The 19,433-nt window shown below is 39.5% G+C and overlaps 1 protein-coding gene across 1 annotated transcript in view; it reads left to right on the forward strand.

Annotated features, from left to right (window-relative positions):
• The first annotated feature begins 13,569 nt into the window (after window positions 1–13,569).
• nefma (neurofilament medium chain a) overlaps window positions 13,570–19,433 on the forward strand; it is a 36,253-nt gene continuing 30,389 nt past the window's right edge. The window contains exon 1 of the mRNA XM_050053057.1: window positions 13,570–13,609. The gene's annotated coding sequence lies outside the window, so the exon portion shown is untranslated. The remainder of the gene's footprint in view (window positions 13,610–19,433) is intronic.

Consider the following 19,433-nt stretch of genomic DNA (forward strand, 5'->3'; position numbering starts at 1 on the left):
AAGAATGGGTGACAATAGTTCTTCATATTTTGCTAAGTGGGAAAAAACGGTAGTGGTATTTGTGCTATTTTCTAGGAAGCTAGCTTTAGCTAAAAATAAAGATATCACAAGCTAGCATTTTTAAGCTACCGTTTTAAAGTAGCTAAATTAACCTTACTATGAAATAATTGATGGGCAATGCACAAAAAGTAATTTAAAACTTGCTTACCATAATATATGTGCACACTTATTGACGTGTTATTATTTAACGTATAATTTTAGGTTCATTATTTGAGCCTATGTAATATATGGCCTTCAACAGAAATCCATACCTGTGAAGGTGTGGTCTCAGTCATGCTGCTGCACTGCAGAACAGACCAGTGTGGTAGTCAGACTGTATTAATGGGTGGACATGTAACGTTACATAATTTATTAGTAAAAGGATAACTTAAATGCATACATCTAAAATAAATAAATCAATAATGGAATTAAATGTATGCTAGGGTTTAATGTGCAGGCAGGGTTTGTGTTGTATAAAAGCTAACAGCAGGACACTATATTTCTGCTGACAATAGTGAGGAAGATCATTTTAGTGGTGACGTCACACACCGAATATAAATGATGAATTGGAGCAGATGGTGCCGGGCACTATCATTGATGAAAACAATGATACTGGTTCTGGGTCAGATCTGATTCCACCTGCTCCTGAGCCAAACTGTGGCCTGCTAAATGTGGAAAATGATGAAGCCGCAAAAATGTTCACATTCTGATACCTAAAGTCGACGTCTGCGCAAAACAATTTTAGGAAACTGTGTAGTGAAATCAGAAACTCCACCATGATTTTATATTTAGATATATCTGCAGGCCTTCTTGGTTTATTGTGTCCATCTTTGTCTTAAATAGAACAAGAGTAGACTCATTTAGGAATTGTCCAAGATGTGATTAGGACATTTTAACAATATAACCAAGTAAATACTGCACTCCATAACAATCACTGGACAATAATTAAATGAAAAGCAACAAACAGACTGCTGGGAACTGGAAGATTTGTAAACAAAAACGTCTGCTGCGTCAGCCACTCTAATATCTTTGGACAGGGTGTTACATATTTTATAAGCAAAAAAGATAAAGGCACTTCCAATTTTCTCCTGAGTTTTGGGAATATTCAGCTTGCTGCAGAAGATTTACAAGGCGGCAGTGGCTACGGGAGTGAAATATGTGTAATCTCACTCTTTATTTTGAGGAGAAACGTTGAAGTCACGGTTCATCAATCGACATATGGTATAGAATGCATGAGAGTGTAATATTTATTGCCAGCGTGACACGCTCTACATTCCTGAGTAGATTAAACTGTGTCTCTCGGATGGTGATTCATGGTTCTTCAGTGCTGAGATGTAGAAGTACATCACTGCTATTTAAAGCCTCAAACTGTACTGCAAAGGCTTTGACCGTCTGACGTTGACTGTGTTATAGCACCATCAGGTGGTAGGTAGCTGTTATTGCTAATAACAGACATATATCTGGATCTCCCTTGATACAGTATTGCTTTTTGAAAACTCTGGTGTTCATTAGTGTAACTGTAGAATTGTTAGAAGAGTTTCACCTCCCTGTATAAATATGTCAGAGAAAGACACTACTGTGACAGCACTTGTGCTTCTTAAAGGTGGTTTTCAGTCCCACTATTGAGTCATGGGCAGATGATGAGACAATGGGCCCCTGGGCACAGATATGCAAAAGGCCCCCCACCTCCCCTACACAGGAGCAAGACAAACAGACTTTGTGGTAATTTTGCCTCTTTTTTTTGTGTTGTATTCTTTGCATCTTTCTTTAGTTGTTGTGCATATCTTTGTAGTTATTTTGTGTCCTTTGCAGCAGTTCCTTTGCATCACAATGTGTGATCTTTATGTCTCTTTGTGGCATTTTTAAGCCTCTTCCTGGTTGGTAATTTGAGATGACATTTTCCAGGTAGGACCCTGTAGTCATTTTTGAGTCTCTTTGTAGTTGTTTTGAGTCTCTTTGTAATAATTTTGTGTCTCTTTGTAGTTGTTTTGAGTCTCTTTGTAATAATTTTGTGTCTCTTTGTAGTCATTTTGAGGCATCTTGCAGCTGTTTTGCATTTCTTTATAGTCATTCTGAGTCTCTTTGTAGTTGTTTACACCTCTGTAGTCATTTTGAGTCTCTTTGTAGTTGTTTACATCTCTTTGTAGTCATTTTGAGTTACTGTGGTCATTTTGAGTCTCTGTAGTTGTTTATGTCTCTTTGTAGTCATTTTGAGTCTCTTTGTAGTTGTTTATGTCTCTTTGTAGTCATTTTGAGTCTCTTTGTAGTCATTTTGAGTCTCTGTAGTTGTTTATGTCTCTTTGTAGTTGTTTACATCTCTTTGTAGTCATTTTGAGTCTCTGTGGTCATTTTGAGTCTCTGTAGTTGTTTATGTCTCTTTGTAGTCATTTTGAGTCTCTTTGTAGTTGTTTATGTCTCTTTGTAGTCATTTTGAGTCTCTTTGTGGTCATTTTGAGTCTCTTTGTAGTTGTTTATGTCTCTTTGTAGTCATTTTGAGTCTCTGTGGTCATTTTGAGTCTCTGTGGTTGTTTACGTCTCTTTGTGGTCATTTTGAGTCTCTTTGTGGTCATTTTGAGTCTCTTTGTAGTTGTTTATGTCTCTTTGTAGTCATTTTGAGTCTCTTTGTAGTCATTTTGAGTCTCTGTAGTTGTTTATGTCTCTTTGTAGTCATTTTGAGTCTCTTTGTAGTTGTTTATATCTCTTTGTAGTCATTTTGAGTCTCTTTGTGGTCATTTTGAGTCTCTTTGTAGTTGTTTATGTCTCTTTGTAGTCATTTTGAGTCTCTTTGTGGTCGTTTTGAGTCTCTGTGGTTGTTTACGTCTCTTTGTGGTCATTTTGAGTCTCTCTGTAGTTGTTTACGTCTCTTTGTAGTCATTTTGAGTCTCTTTGTGGTCGTTTTGAGTCTCTGTGGTTGTTTACATCTCTTTGTGGTCATTTTGAGTCTCTTTGTAGTTGTTTATGACTCTTTGTAGTCATTTTGAGTCTCTTTGTATTTGTTTATGTTTCTTTGTGATCGTTTTGAGTCTCTGTGGTTGTTTACATCTCTTTGTGGTCATTTTGAGTCTCTGTGGTTATTTATGTCTCTTTGTAGTCATTTTGAGTCTCTTTGTAGTTGTTTATGACTCTTTGTAGTCATTTTGAGTCTCTTTGTATTTGTTTATGTTTCTTTGTGGTCGTTTTGAGTCTCTTTGTAGTCATTTTGAGTCTCTGTGGTTGTTTACGTCTCTTTGTGGTCATTTTGAGTCTCTGTGGTCGTTTTGAGTCTCTGTGGTTGTTTACGTCTCTTTGTGGTCATTTTGAGTCTCTTTGTGGTCGTTTTGAGTCCCTGTGGTTGTTTACATCTCTTTGTGGTTGTTTTGAGTCTCTGTGGTTGTTTACGTCTCTTTGTGGTCATTTTGAGTCTCTTTGTAGTTGTTTACGTCTCTTTGTAGTCATTTTGAGTCTCTTTGTGGTCGTTTTGAGTCTCTTTGTAGTCATTTTGAGTCTCTGAGGTTGTTTACGTCTCTTTGTGGTCATTTTGAGTCTCTTTGTAGTCATTTTGAGTCTGTGGTTATTTACGTCTCTTTGTGGTCATTTTGAGTCTCTTTGTAGTTGCTTATGTCTCTTTGTAGTGATTTTGAGTCTCTGTGCAATTGTTTATGTCTCTTTGTAGTCATTTTGAGTCTCTATGTAGTTGTTTATGTCTCTTTGTAGTGATTTTGAGTCTCTTTGTATTTGTTTATGTTTCTTTGCGGTCATTTTGTGTCTCTTTGTAGTTGTTTTGAGCATTTCTGTAATAATTTTGTGTCTCTTTGTGGTCATTTTGAGTCATCTTGCAACTGTTTCGCATCTCTTTGTAGTCATTTTGTGTCTCTCTGTAGTCATTTTGTGTCTCTTTGTGGTCATTCCGAGTCTCTTTGTAGTGGTTTACGTGTCTTTGTAGTCATTTTGTGTCTCTGTAGTTGTTTACATCTCGTTGTAGATGTTTACATCTGTCTGTAGTCATTTCATGTCTCAAGTTTGGTACGTGTCTCTTCAAGTGACATTTTGCAGATGAAGGCCAGGGGAAGCCCTGACACTTCGGGCCCCTGGTAGGTCCATTCAGTAATCCATCCATGTACTGAGTCATGGTAATTTGCCCTTCACAAGATTTTGACGTCACAAATACAATGATTTACCTTCATTTCTATGTGATGATAAAAATCAGGCCTATGTGCATGCATATATAACAGTGTTCATGGCAGATCTCTTGTTTGATTATTATTATGGTAATTGTTTATAAATACCTATAAGCTTAAATTCTCTGCATCAACAAAGGTTTTGGTGGGATTGTATCTAAATAGAAAATATGAAATATGTGTCTAGAGTGGTGATTTCAACATGTTTATTCTCTCTACAATTTAGTTTTCTTAGTCATCTTTATTTTTTTGGACATTTTTATACTTATCTGTCATATGGGTAGATTTTGCGCTTTGTGAATGCGCTTTATGATTTTTTTTTTTTTTTTGCACAAATATTCACATGTGTTTTGGATATGTTCTTTAAATGTCCCTGAAATGCCCTACTATTTTGCAGTGTCTTTCCAGTTGTGTCACATGCCATCTGGCCTGACTCCAAAGCGAACTCAGTATCCCCTGGTCTTTGCCCTTGACGATGACTTGCACTTCCCTCAGCTAAAAAAAAAAAAAAAAAAAAAACATTCTGGGACTCAGCCAGTGCTGCTGTGTCCAATCTAAAACCTACAGCCATCTCTGAAATAAGGAAAGATGTCGTGAGTGCTGTGACAAAGGGCACGACTTTCTCTTCACCTTGATGTGACGTTTCCCATTATGTTCTCTGAAAGGCACCATCAGCTATGTGTCCCAGCATGCCAGTTTTTAAGTGTGTGTTTGCTAGAGTGAGGGATGTATATTATAGAACTTTTTTTGGGCTTAAATCTGACCATTCAAAAGTATACAAGAAATATGAGACTTTGATTACAGATGCAACTCTAACGTTTACATACAGTACAAGATGGTACATTCGCAATGTGCATTATGGGCCCCTGGGCAACACATGCAGAGGGCCCCATCACCTCTCCAACACAGGACCAAGACACACAGACTTATAGTTGTTAAGTGTTGTTGTTGTTTTGCATCTCTTTACAGACGTTACACATCTCTCTGTGGTTTTGTGTGTCTTTGTAGTTACTGTATTTTGTGTCTCTTTGTAGTCATTTTGCACCTCTCTGTAGTTTTTTTGTGTCTTTGTAGTCATTTTGCATCTCTTTGTTTTGAGTATCTTTGTGGTAATTTTGAGTCTCTCTGTAGTTGTTTTGTGCCTTTTTGTGGTCATTTTGTGTCTCTTTGTAGTTGTTCAGTGTCTCTTTGTGGCATTTTGAGTCTCTTTGTAGTTGTTCAGTGTCTCTTTGTGGTTGTTTGAGTCTCTTTGTGGTTGTTTGAGTCTCTTTGTGATCACTGAGTGTCGCTGTAGTCATTTTGAGTCTCTTTGTAGTTGTTTAGTGTCTCTTTGTGGTTATTTGAGTCTCTTTGTGGTCACTTTGAGTGTCATAGTCATTTTGAGTCTCTTTGTAGTTGTTTAGTGTCTCTTTGTGGTTGTTTTGAGTCTCTTTTTAGTCATTTTGAGTCTCTTTGTAGTTGTTCAGTGTCTCTTTGTGGTTGTTTGAGTCTCTTTGTGATCACTGAGTGTCGCTGTAATCATTTTGAGTCTCTTTGTAGTTGTTTAGTGTCTCTTTGTGGTTGTTTGAGTCTCTTTGTGGTCACTTTGAGTTTCATAGTCATTTTGAGTCTCTTTGTAGTTGTTTAGTGTCTCTTTGTGGTTGTTTGAGTCTCTTTGCAGTTGTTTGAGTCTCTTTGTGGTCACTGTGAGTACATCATTTTGCACCTCCTTGTAGTTGTTTTGTGTCTCTTTGTGGTCATTTGAGTCTCTTTGTAGCTGTTTTGTGTCTCTTTTTGGTTGCTTTGTGTCTCCTTGTAGCCATTAAGCGTCTTTTTGTCGGTGTATCTTTGTAGTCATTTTTAGTATGTTGTAGTCATTTTGAATCTATTTCTCATTTTGTATCTCTTTGTGGTAATTCTGAGTCTCATAGTTGCTTTACATTTCTTTAAGTCATTTTGTCTTTCTCTGTAGTCACTGTGAGTGTCTTTGTAGTCATTTTACGTGTCTTAGTAATTTTTAAAAAATCTATTTGTAGTCATTTTGAGTGAATTTGCAGTTCTTTTGCATCTCTTTGTGGTTATTTTATGTCTCTTCTAGGTTGGTACGTGTCTCTCCAAGTGAAATTTTGTAGGTGAAGGCCAGGGGTGCCCTGACACTTTGAGCCCCGAGGCCTGTATCCATGTATGGATACATTACATTTTACACACAGCAGATGAAAGTACATTATATGGGGATTCACAGAACAGTGCAACCTCTAGTGGTTAAAATATCACCTCAACATTATCTGTAGTAATGTTTCATAAGAGGGGGTCTCTCTGCTTCCTTTTTCCTTACTACTTCTACAGTTACCAAAGCAACCTATGTCACTACTACTGTTACAATCGCTGCTGTAGTACCAGTGCTGGCACACAGTTTAACACACTTACACACTTGAAACTGTAGGTGTCAGCAAAGTTCCAATATATGAATCTGCCACACAGGACAGTGACAAGACAATATTTAATAGAAACAGGAACACACACTCTGAAATATCTACAAAACTGCTGTCAAGACCAAGGTGTAAAAAATATAATAATAATGATGATGAGAGTTATCTCAGCTTTTTTTCTTAATTTTCTTTTTATTTCCTTTCCTCATTTTCTGTGCTTTGTGGGGTGTTATCTTGTGTCACTTACTTATAACTGCAGAGTAGCAATGCAAAAACACTGACATTTGGGTAGCAGCCTATCTACTGTAATAAAGCAACCTCAGCACTGACAATAATCCATGGTATAACCGTCTAAAGAACTGTACTGCTGGCTCTCTTAAGCAATACCCTGCAGGGCAGAAATAATACATTCCTATGTAAGGGCACCAATGCAGATAAACTGTGAAACAAAAAGGCATTTGAGTTTGCTCAGCACTTGAGCTACTGCACCAGTGAACAATGGGAAGATGTGTTTTTCACTGTGAGATATATTTACTATCATGTTTAATCGCTGCAAAGGGAATAAACTGACAAATATAAAAATGTCTTGTGTGACATGATGCGGAATTTATGTTTATAATACACTGAAACAGAGTGAGGTGTTAACCCATATTAATGAGAAACATCTGACACTGCTGCATTCTGAAGTGCTTATAATAGCTTTGACAGATTTTTTTTGATGATGAGATTTAAAGGCACAGTGTGTAAGATTTAGGAGGATATATTGGCAGAAATGGAAAATAATGTATTAAGTGCTTTTTCTTTACTGTATAATCACGTGAAAATAAGAACTGCTATGTTGTCACTACCTTCAAGTGTGTCATTATATCTTTGTAGAGAGAAGTTCCTCGCCCAAGGAGCTTGCCATGATGCACTGCCATGTTTTTACAGTAGCCCAGAATGGACAAACCAAACACTGGCTCCAGATAGGGCCATTTACGTATTCGCATATTCACGTTTTTGGGTATTCCCATTCCCAAACTGCTTTATTCAGGGTTTTTTATGGGTTTAATCACCTGCTCTGTTTGTTATGGAGAGGAAGTGACCTCTGCGGAAAATTTCTCTTCCAGTAAAAACTTCTGGAACGTCTGGATCTGAAGTTATAAGAGAATAAAGGTGAGCATACATTAGCAGGTGCTGGGCTAGTGGCCTGTCCGTTACATGCCAAACAGCATCGGAGAAAAATGATTTGTAATGCAAAACGGCTTTATTCAGTATTTTTTTCTGGTTTCAATCACATGCTGAATTCTTTTTGGAGAGGAAGTGAACTCTGAGGATAATTTGGTTTCTTGTAAAAACCTCCTGAACAAAAAACACTGAAGGAATTCTAACCAGGAGAACTTTACGCCTGTTGCAATGTGCAGTCCTCACCACTAGATGCCACTAAATCCCCCTAAATCTTACACACTTACCTTTTAAAGAATGATTGGCTCATTTTATGTAGTGCAGTTATTTTTTCTGTCTTGCAGAATTAAGCTACAGCCAGGAGATGTCAGCATAGATTAGCAATAAGACTGGAACAATGACAATTTGTGGTTTTACAGGGGGTTATGTGCGCAACAATTTCTTGGCCGGTGGCAGTCGCTTCCTGGTCTTGTCATCACCAGGCAACCAACAGTGACTCCAAGATGTCACTGTGAAGTTGCCCTGACAAGAAACAGAAGGGCACATAACCCTGTTAAACGATATGTTTTGAGCTTCAGCAGTGCTGGCTCAAAGATTTTTTTTTTTAACCTTTGGACAGAGGCAGGCTACCTGTTTTCCCGGTTTCTCGTCTTTATGCTAAGCTAAGCTAAATGCCTCCTGGCTACAGCTTAAAATGAAGCATACAGACATGAGAGTGACACTGATCTTCTCATCTATCTCCAGTCTAAGAAAGCAAATAAGCACATTTCCAAAATATCAAACCATTCCTTTAGAGACGAAAGTACTTGCTAAGTTTAAAAAACCTTTACAACGTATTCAAGGGATGACTCCTGCACGTTTGAGCGGATCACAACAATTAGATTGGAGCAATTGATTTATGCTGCCACAGAGAAAATGGCTTCGGAAAAAGGCTCAGAATCTCTGTCCTTTTTAAATCTCATGCCGTGCATGACCGCTCCTCCATTAGGAACCATTGATCATTGAAGATGGGCATGCTAGACCCACTCTGTGAGAATCAAAGTGCTTGGGGGTGAAAAGCTCTTGGCAGACACCCAGAAATTATCTCAGAGTCACCCCTGTGGAAGCCAAGACGCCACAATACTGCAGACCAGCTTCCTGTCAAGGAGAAGAATAATGCAAACTTTCTCTCTTTCCATCTGAAATGCTGATGAGAAGACTAGCGCACGCGGCAATTCTGCATCGCTTATAATACAGTCTCCTTTTTCATTGTCAAAGCCCTTTCAGTAAGCAGCTGATGATGGTGCAGCTTGCATATTTATCAGCTTTTAAAAACAGTTATTGGATTTCTCTTAACACCTCTCAGCACCATCCAAGTTTCTGATAGTTTGTGGTACAAAATATGAGGCGCACTGAAAGGTGTTGATCAACTCTCAAAACTCATCGTTGAAATCAGAGCTAGATTACTTTGTCTCTTTCTGCTGTGGAGCTGAAGCCTCGCCTCCCTCATCCTGCCGGGAAATTCTGCGACCTCTGAGGCTTGGATTACCCTGGCAGGGCCTGAGCGAGCAGCTCAAGAGCACTTGAGGACAAGACTCACGCTGCTCCCGATCAATGCTCATCGACTGTGCACTTTTTTTTACAAGCGTTACATTACATTAAATGTGTTTGCTTTGCAGTGGTTCTGCAAACTGCAATGGCAAATACCTTGTTCCATAGATTAGGAGGTACAGCTGAGATGTGGAGGTCTGATCCTCCTCAAATGGCTGCCCGGAGTATGACAAAGCAAGTACCTTTGTTTATTGCAGCTGTAATCTTCGGTTTATGTCATGCTGCAGCATGATGCGACGCAATATAATGTGATGGGATGGGACAGGGAGTGATGGAATGTGAAGGGATATAATGGGACATGATGGATATGACAGGATCTGACAGTGTGTGTCATGATCTAACAGGAGGCCACTTGACACCTCCCCTTCACCTTACACACTAAGCTACAAAAGCAAGTCATTGCTCTGTTTACAGCGGCTTTTTAGGCCCCCAAAGTGGGTATATACATGCATACATGTGAATCCTCAGTCACACACTTAACAGGGAAGGATCATCAACACATGAAAAATTCCAAGGGGTAACAAGAAAATGTGTAGTTATTCATAACTTTTCTGACTTAAGGGTGAAGTAAACATAACTTAAGTCTTGACCTTGGACTTTCAACTGAATTTCATTATCTTTAATCAGGAGATATGACTGTGAGATGAGGTTGAAAACTCAAATACAAATTCTACCTGAGGTCAGGATTGGAGTAGTACTCTACTCATGGAAATATAAAGTCCCCAGGAACAGCAACAGGCTTTGAAGCCGATTTAGCATAGTGGCCAAACTGTGGAATTACAACTTCTGGGTCCATCACGTGATGCCATTGGGCCAAAAAGACATTTTCCCACAGACTTGAGGCAGATTACGTGTGCTTCAGCTCTATGCAGAGCCTATGCCGTAGCCTACACACGTGGCCTACGCCGTTGTAAGCATTTCTACTTGTGTGGTGGTGTGTCTGTGCCACTCTGCAGTTACACCTCCAAAACACTGACCAGCGGAGGGGTTTCTTTGAAGTGCTTAGTGATTCAGCACACATTAAACATGGCTTAATAGTACACAAATCAGCTTCACTATAACTCGCAGCATTCACAGACAAAACACTTGTCTTTTGCTGGACACATTTTCCCCACAAATACAACATGCTAACATTATTAGCACAAGCCTATGGCATTTTACATTGTATAAATTAGCCTAGCTGCTAGCAGACTTTTCCTCTACTCATGTGAAGTCAGGGACATTAGCATCATTTAACAAAGGTAATGTTACAAAGTTCAGTTCCATTACAACTCACAAGGTTCACTGACAAAACAACAGCAACAACAACAACTGTCTCAAACTAAACACCTTTTTCAAACAAATACAACATGCTAACATTATTAGCACAAGCCTATGACATTTTACATTGTATAAATTAGCGTAGTGGATAGGGGAGATTTCCTCTACTCATATGAAGCACACACAAGACTTGAAATGCTATTTTGTGGAGGCTTTATTTTCTTCACAATCTATTGTTTCTTATCTGTGACATAAAAGTAAGTACAGTACAAATCCTGCATTACATTGTGAGAGACATCTGTAAATGTCACAACTTCCGGGAGATGACTTGTGTCACTACTGATTTGATCTGTTTGGTCTGATAACATTTTGGAGGTCTGTTAGAGTCGCATCACTAAATTACTTAATGTCCATTCAAGTTAGCAGATGGCTAATCCAGAAATTAGCTGCTTAGCCGGTGAAAATCTCTGAAGAAGATTCACAGAAGATTTCACTCAAGGAAGACGAACGTTTTTGGCTTCATGCACCCCTATGCAACTTTTATAGCAATGACCAGGCACTGCTTCTAAGGCTGTAGTGACTTCCTTTTATACATTCTGTGAAATATAACAGATATAGACAGACCACAAGTCTCTTCTCTTCTTTGAGACATCAGTCAGACGTGCAAGACAAAGGGTAGTATAGTCTGGGGGTATCTTCTTTATGAGATATAGATGAGGGCCTTCTGTCTTTTGAAGGAATATCTCTTCCTTTTCCATCATTAATCCCAGTAAAATCTCCCAAACTATTCCTCACTCTCTGTGATGGCCTCATGCTTCTCAGAAGATGCAATCTAACTCTTGTGTCTCCTTGTTTTTCATTTGCTCCCAAAGGCCCAGCACTGACTTATATAACATTGTTTTACCACACTAAAACGTCTTTTGAGATAACAGCACTAAATAAATACAAAGCACTAATAGTGTGTCATTAAAGTTCTTTAAGTCATTAAAGTCTCAGAGAAAAAACATCCCCAAACCACTCTGAAATTAAACACATTTAGATGATCTGCGTGAGTCTTTTTAGGGGTCATTAGGTTCGTCACAGTGGAGGGGAGGGAGGCGGAGGTAATATAAAGTTGGATCTGTGTCTGCTGCAGTGTTTCAGCTTGTCCCTTTTCGTCTTGTGTTTACAGTCTACAGCAGAGACTCTACTAAATGTTTATTGACTGAACATTTACTACAAACTGTAGATATGCACATTTTTTTCGTGTTTTTAGGGCAGTGCAGTTTTGAGCTGTTGAGTGGCACAAAAAAACTCCCTCCACTGTCCCATTGCCCCGTCTCTCCCTCACTGCAGCGAGACAGAGGTAAGGAGGTAGAGAGACACAGAGAGGCAAGGGTGTTCAGAACAGGAGAGGGAGGGGGCAGAGTTTTTTGGAAACGGGGAAGTAAGCTGCACTGCAGCAACTGGGCGTTGGCTCAGCCCATGGAAGGAGGCAGAAAAAAGGCAGAGGAGAGAGAGGGAGAGAATGAGAGGTGCAGGGGAAGCCTACGAGATGTGCTGTCAGGGCATTTAGGAACAAACAAATGCAAAATGTCACTATAAGAGGAAATGCGAAATATGTTGCTTTCTTTTTATAGACAAAATATCCCCCAAAGAGTTGACATACTTCTTGAAAGATTTGACTTAGGGCTGGCATGATGGTGTAGAACTAGGGTTACATTTGGGGTTATTAGTTTAATGGTGGAAAGTAACTAAGTGCTGTTAAACTTCAATTAAAAGCCCAGTCCCCTTTACTAGCCTGGTGTAGCTACACATTTCGACAAATAGAGGCCTGTTTCAATTAGAAGCCTGGTCTGGTTGCCAGATTGTTGACTACCCACGTGAGCTAACATTTGTTAGCTGTTCAAGTTGCACCTAAAAATAGAGATGTTTAAGCTTTTGTCAATATGGACATGCTACACATCGTTAGCTTGGTTCAGGCTAGTTAGTGTATAGTTATCCAAGGATAGCAGATATGTCAGGCTGTGGGGAAACACATATAAAAGGATGCAGAAAACAAAGATAATATATTAATTTTATGTAACTGTGTAATCACACAGACAAATATAAAGCAGACATTATTGCAATCACAAACATATACAGATCAGATTTATACATGTGATTTATATAGTGGAGAGAAACAAGTAAACAGGGAACTCAGGGTACAGTTGGTGTTAAGGTTTGCAAGTAGTAAAACAAATTTGATTGTGAGACAAATTTTTGAACAAATATTTGCACATAGCAGGAGCCACTGATCCCTGTTTGCTAGGTTTTTTCACTCCCTTGTTTAACTGCTGTTGCTGCTCTCTACTGCTTTCTTTTTTTATCCCATGCAGTTCACATGTCTCTGCATGCTGTTTACTACGACATTTAGTTTGGTTTCCCTGTCCATATGATTAGCTAGAGCTTTAAAAAAGGAAAGCATATCAATAATTTACCTTGTGTTACTTTGAATATGTAAAGAAAACTTTATCTTGCATGCCTCTGGTGAACAAAGAATCCAAAAATGTCAGAAATCCATTATAATTTGAAGACATACTGTAGGCAACCACATTTAACAACAGCAAAACTATATCAAAACATCAGTTTACAAACTATCACGCAACTCCTGCAGTATAATCCAACTCTCATTTATCCAGTCGTATGCTCAGTACTTCCCAAACAGACAGCCCTTACCAATGGAGAACCGAAGTAAAAGTGAAACCAGACTTGACAAGTTTCACTTTTAGTTCAGTTCCCCATCAGAAATGGCTGTGTTTGGGAAGTACTGAGCATACAACTGGATAAACGAGACTAGGATTATCCTGGACAAGTTTTGTGAGAGTTTGTAGACAGATTTTTATACATAGTTTTGCTGTTGTTAAATGTGGACCCCAATGACTTCACTTCATGAAGAATTTTTGGATTCTTCGCTCACTGGAGACATGTGAGAAAAGCAAAGTTTTCTTCATGAATTCAGCGTAACATGGGGTGAGTAACTGATATATAAATAGTCATTTGGAGGGTGAAGTACTCGTTTAATGATGCAAAAACACCCTTCTACACTTCGATATGGACACTGCAATAGTGAATTAGTTGGGCTTGAATTCATATTCTGCTGTGTCATTGTTTGCATTTCACCCGTTGTAACACCTCACCTATATCTGCTGTATGTGTGTGTTCGGTAACCAATCACTGGACCTCAGAAATGTGCTCTCCGCTTGCTCACATTTTGGATGCTGCCCAAGTAATCATCATTAACTGTGTTTCCTGTACTGGGCATGCTTGAGTGTATGCTGGGTCAAATGAGGACACATCCCGTGCACACACTAGCGCGCATACACACACACACACACACACACACACACACACACAGCAGGTCATTCCACTCCAGCTGTCATGTTGTAATATATAAAGCCATAATGTGCAAGCAGCTCTCTTATCATCCAACCCACCTTAAGGAGGGCTATATAATGTTTATGGCTGTAAGCAGTTTTTTTACCTCCTCTTTCTTCTGCTGTCCTGCTCCTACTGTCTCTATTTCTGATTCCCTCTCTTCTTTCTTTTCAAGTCTTTCACTCTTTCTCTATCCATTTTTCCTCTTTCCTATCTTCCTCCCTCCCTCTGTCTTTCTTTCTTTCTTTCTCTGGGCCAGGGAAATGTGCTGTGTCTGCAGGGAGGTTATTTGGTGCAAGAGACAGGGAGTAATTGATAACGGTGCTGCTTTTGCTATCAGGAGAGCTGTGTTTGTTTTTCAAAGAAATGAGACAGAGACAGAAACAGTGGCGATTGTGAGTAAGAGAGGGATAAAAAGGCAACAAACAGAGATATACGATGTCAAAGGAGATGTGTTTTTTGGGGTATTTTTTGTGTGTAAGAGTGGTTTTACTTTTTGATCAGCCTCCACTTCAGTTGTTGCTTACATGAAGTTTCCCACCTGTTTTGGCAACCACGCACCCATTTGTTAATTTATTTATGAATGCATCTTCCCCACAGGATATGTTGAGCATCAGACACTTAATTTCCTGCATTATGGTGAATTTCTATGCACAAAACTGTGCCTTTTCTGCTTCAATTATGGTGGAAATGTCTTAAATTTTGTCAAAATAAAAGTCCTCTGCTTCATGTTTTTATTGGGGGAAACAAATACAGATGTTCTAAATATTCAGGGGGGATGTGTCCCCTTGCATCCCCTGCAAAACCAAAATCAAACCCTGAAAAGTGTAGGGTTAGCTAGCTAGCTACTGAAGATATAGCCTACTGAATGTATACACATGCTGCTTTTGCTTTTTAAAGATTACAGCAGTGAAACAAAGACCGACCCTGCTGTACAGGAACCAGTGAAGAGAAGCAGGGAAACTTTGCTGATATTCAACCAGCTGTGTGTCATCACAGTGTGCGCAGATGAACGCTGTTTGACTTCCCCCAGAGATCTGACATCTGGCAGAGGAGGTCCGGGTGCTGGCACAAGGGGATGAAGCCAAACACCGTTCATCTGCACACACTGTGATTCCACACAGCTGGTTCAACATCAGCAAAGTTTCCCTTTATATTCATTGTCTTGTGTGGCGATCAGCAGTGATGTGGTGGTTCACTTTTACACTGTGATCTGTAGCCTATAGTTCGGCTTTAGCTTCTAACTATCTTTGTCTTTTTAACCTGTTGTTGCTGCTGAGTCAGTTTGACATCCTGGATATATCCTTCAAACACAGACTGTAGACCCCTCTGTCTGCTTCTCTCTGGAATCACCAAAAATATGTTAATATGTCATCAGGGAGTGCAGTTAGTTACAGTGTGGGCTCCATGCTTACTCTGGCAGCTTGTTGGACCATCACAAAGGGGCGGGGCTTAGTGAAAGGTCAGTTGTGTTTAACCTTCGATGACTTAGTTAAGACTAAGTACAGGCATTAATATAGTTTTGATAAACATATTTAAGCACCGATGTGCGATGGGATAGGTTGCCTCCTGCAACTGTGGATAGCTTACATCAAAATACACAATTTTCTTTTCCAAATTTACACTAAAAATATATATATATTATATATATATATACTACTGTCTTTCTGTGTGCATTGCAGTACAATTTGTGCTACTTGATGATTAAACTGGACGTTGATAAGTAGATAAATGCTACCTTCTGCGCAGTGATACACTTAGGGGTGTAGTTCGGTAGAAATAAAATAGATCCTACATGAAACTGCTCACAACAAGGTCTGTGGATCATCTTGAGTAACCAGGTAGTGACTTCTGAAAGGAGACAAGTTTTTCAGATGTATTCTTGGCACTTGGAGCACCACAAGCTGAGTGCCATCTAGTTCCATTATATTTTAGAGAAGGCTGACATCTCAACAGCTGATTTCTCCAACACTCAGCAACTCACACCAAAACAATCCAGACTGATAAACAGCACTACAGGTAAGAGGAAAAATATGTGCTTTTGATTTTGAGGTGAAATGTCCCTTTAAAGTGCAACGTCATTGTCATGCAAAGTAGCACTAAAACAGAGTAGAAAAAATGATATGCAGCAAAAATTTTATCAGCCCACATTTAAAACCTTGATAACAACATAAAAATGTCAACAATAACACTCAAAATGTTTATTGTAACCATGTCTTTAATGTTTTTATCACCTTCAGTTCAACGCAGGACTGAAACAATGTTGACAGCAGCGACAACAGACACTGGAAATCTGATATATTACATTTGATACCACAGTGAAACAAGGCAAGTAAACTGTTTCGCTTGTATATCTCATCTGTTATTTCAACAGTAACTCTTTCCTCAGATGAAAGTAAAGCTATATATGTCAGACGATCTCGCTCCAAGGAAAATAAGATCTTTAAATTCAGCACAAACTGAAATAAAAACGTGCACTTTTTTTTTTTTCTTCCTGTGTGAACTGTTGTTGATGCAGTCGATTACAATTCAGGCTTTTTCAGCACTGGTGCCAGACTGCGTCAGACCTGCTACACCACTGAATGTGCTTCTTAAATATTGATGAGATCTCCGGGGCTAAACTCAGGCTCACTGTGGCCTCAGGTTAGAATTGTACGAAAATATAAGACTCACAAAGGCATATAGGCAACTATTTTTATGTATACTGCACTGTAGATGCACACGCAGGAAAGAACATACACGTCCTGGCACATATACATTATATTGACTTGAATTCATTCCCTGAAGACTCAAATACAGTCAGTTGTGACTCATGGAAATTCTTAGCTTCGTATTTCTCTTTATTATTGTTATATTCTAGTTCAAACTTCTCTTCGACTTTGAAGCGCTAATTCTGAGAAAACAACAACATGCTACAGAGACAAAAATAACAAAGCTGCAACAAAGAAAAAAGAGTTTTGGGACTTTGCAGAGATGAAACTCGGTGCTCGTCCTGCACAGAGGCACATTTGCCACACCCAAAATGCAAAACACCGCACCCCCTCATCCCCCCCTCGCCGTCTTCAGAGGATATGAGATATGCTGATGAAGCTGGCAGGTCTCTCATGGCTCAAGAAGAAGCATTTTGGCACTTCTGAGACATCAGAGTGAGTCAGGCAACCCGAGGGGGAAAGCCTGTGATATTTCATCTCTGTCAGTCTTTGGTGTTTTAACTGCGCTTGCTTCTCTCTTCCTCATCGAGTATGCTCTCAAAAATGTGTGATGTGTGTCTGTTAGGGTTGTCCAACTCTTTTTGTTGCTCTGATTCTGCATCCCACTGTTTTCTCTGAGACATTAAGTTCTTTTTGTGTCCGTGACAACTTCTTGGAACGTTGTTTCCAAAGTGTTCTTAATTGAATTAGCAGAAATGTACTTAGCAAAAACCCTCTGAACTCTTTGCAAACAATATGCTGTCTGAGTGATTTTAGTTTTTTGTTTTTCAGAGTAGCTCTAGAAGGCAGGCGTGACTGCTACTCAGTTAACTTCAAGCCACTTGCTGTATTGCTGTGAGCCAAGAATAAAAAAAAGTCAATAAATGGATTGTAAGAAGTAAAAAAACTAAATCAGAAGTGGTGCGAACAAATTGCAGGCATGCTGCACAACAGAAATGTTCCTGACTCGATGCTATTTCTGGCTCAAATATTAAATTATTTGATCTGTGAAGCACTTTCTAACACAGCTATTGCATGCTATTGCAAGTTTTACTGAAAACTGGATATTATTTGATTCTATTGCAGGACCATAAAACTTTAATGCCAAATGCACGCTTGCTCTGCACACTCACATTTTGCCAGTGTGCTGCAGATTTCTTCCTGCAGCCTGTGTCAGTGTCATGAAATATACAGAGTAAAGCTCTGTCATTGCCATTCACCAGTTGGGGGTGGCGTGACTTTGAGCTCCATGACCTAAACCAAAGAGACAGTTTACTCAGCCGTGATACTACTCTTACTCTGCTCAGCCTGACTGCCTGACAGCACAGTTTGTAGTATGAAAGGGGAGATTAGTGGATAGAGGAAAAAAAAACAAGTCATACTTTGAATGTCTTAAAATGGCATCAATATGACCTTGTGTGGATGCAGACATTTCTGCATGGGTTACCGTATATGGAATCATTAATGTTATATGCCAGACGATCTCCATTAGCCTACTGCACCTTACTGTGATTATGGTGAGGGTTTTATTATAGGGTTTTATAATGCGTTATACTAAAAGGTGGTACCAGAATATCCATACTATATATTCTGCCTCTTGAGCTGCCAACAATTTAATGTCTACACTGTGTACTTAATGTGCTTCATGAACAAGACATTACAGTAGAGATTTATACAAGGCTTACTTTGTAAAACAACCCAATCCCCAGGAAAAAATGTCGACAGTATATGTCTGTAACATTTATATGTTATTATGAAGTGGACGTATTGATGCTGTAGTTGATGCATTTTTTTTATGTTTCAACAACACTGTGGTTACCATTTGGTTATGTTTAGGCAGAAAAACTACTTGGTTGTGGTGAGGAAAGGATCATTCATTCATTATCAGTGACTGCTTATTTCATTCAGAGTCGCAGGAGGGCTGGAGCCTATCGCACATTGGGCAAGAGGCAGGGTACACCCTAGACAGGGCTGACACAGACAGACAACCATTCATATTCACATTCACACCTATGTACACTTAGAGTAGTGAATTAACTAACTTCAGATTGTGGGAGGAAGCCGGAGAACATATTGAGAAACCCATGCTGACACAGGGAGAACATGCAAACTCCACCTGGCCCCAGCTGGCCGGCAGGTTCGAGCCCGAAACCCTGCCAAGCCTTGCACCGCCTTGCTGCCCCTAAGAAATCCGGGATCACGTGTTGCTAACAAACTCAGTTTTGGTGCCACAAGCAAGGCTGGATATGCTGCAGTGTCACGCAAAACACAACCGTTTTATTGTTTGTTGGTCTTTAACAGTGGTTTACAGCTTGCCAGCTGTCTTGGCTGGAAATACTGCCAATGTCACCACCCACTTCTGTGGCACAATCACGGCTGAAAAACTACACTGTCTCGCTAAAAAACAACTGGCTTTGGTGGCACTATTGGCACTGGAAATGCAGCCAAAGTAGTGCTAAAAAACAGCCACTTTTGGTGGCTCGATCACGGCTGAAAAGGCACACTGTCTTGCTAAAAACCAGCTAGTTTTGGTGGCACAATCGGCACTGGAAACACCACCGATGTCATGCTAAAAACAACTGCTTTTGGTGGCACAATCACGGCTAAAAAACCCCACACTGTCTTGCTAAAAAACAGCTGGTTTTGGTGGCACAATCGGCACTGGAAACACCACCAATGTCATGCTAAAAAACAACTGCCTTTGATGGCACAATCATGGCTGAAATACC

The sequence above is a fragment of the Epinephelus moara genome, chromosome 9 (genome assembly GCF_006386435.1).
Source record: "Epinephelus moara isolate mb chromosome 9, YSFRI_EMoa_1.0, whole genome shotgun sequence".
Lineage (NCBI taxonomy): Eukaryota > Metazoa > Chordata > Actinopteri > Perciformes > Serranidae > Epinephelus > Epinephelus moara.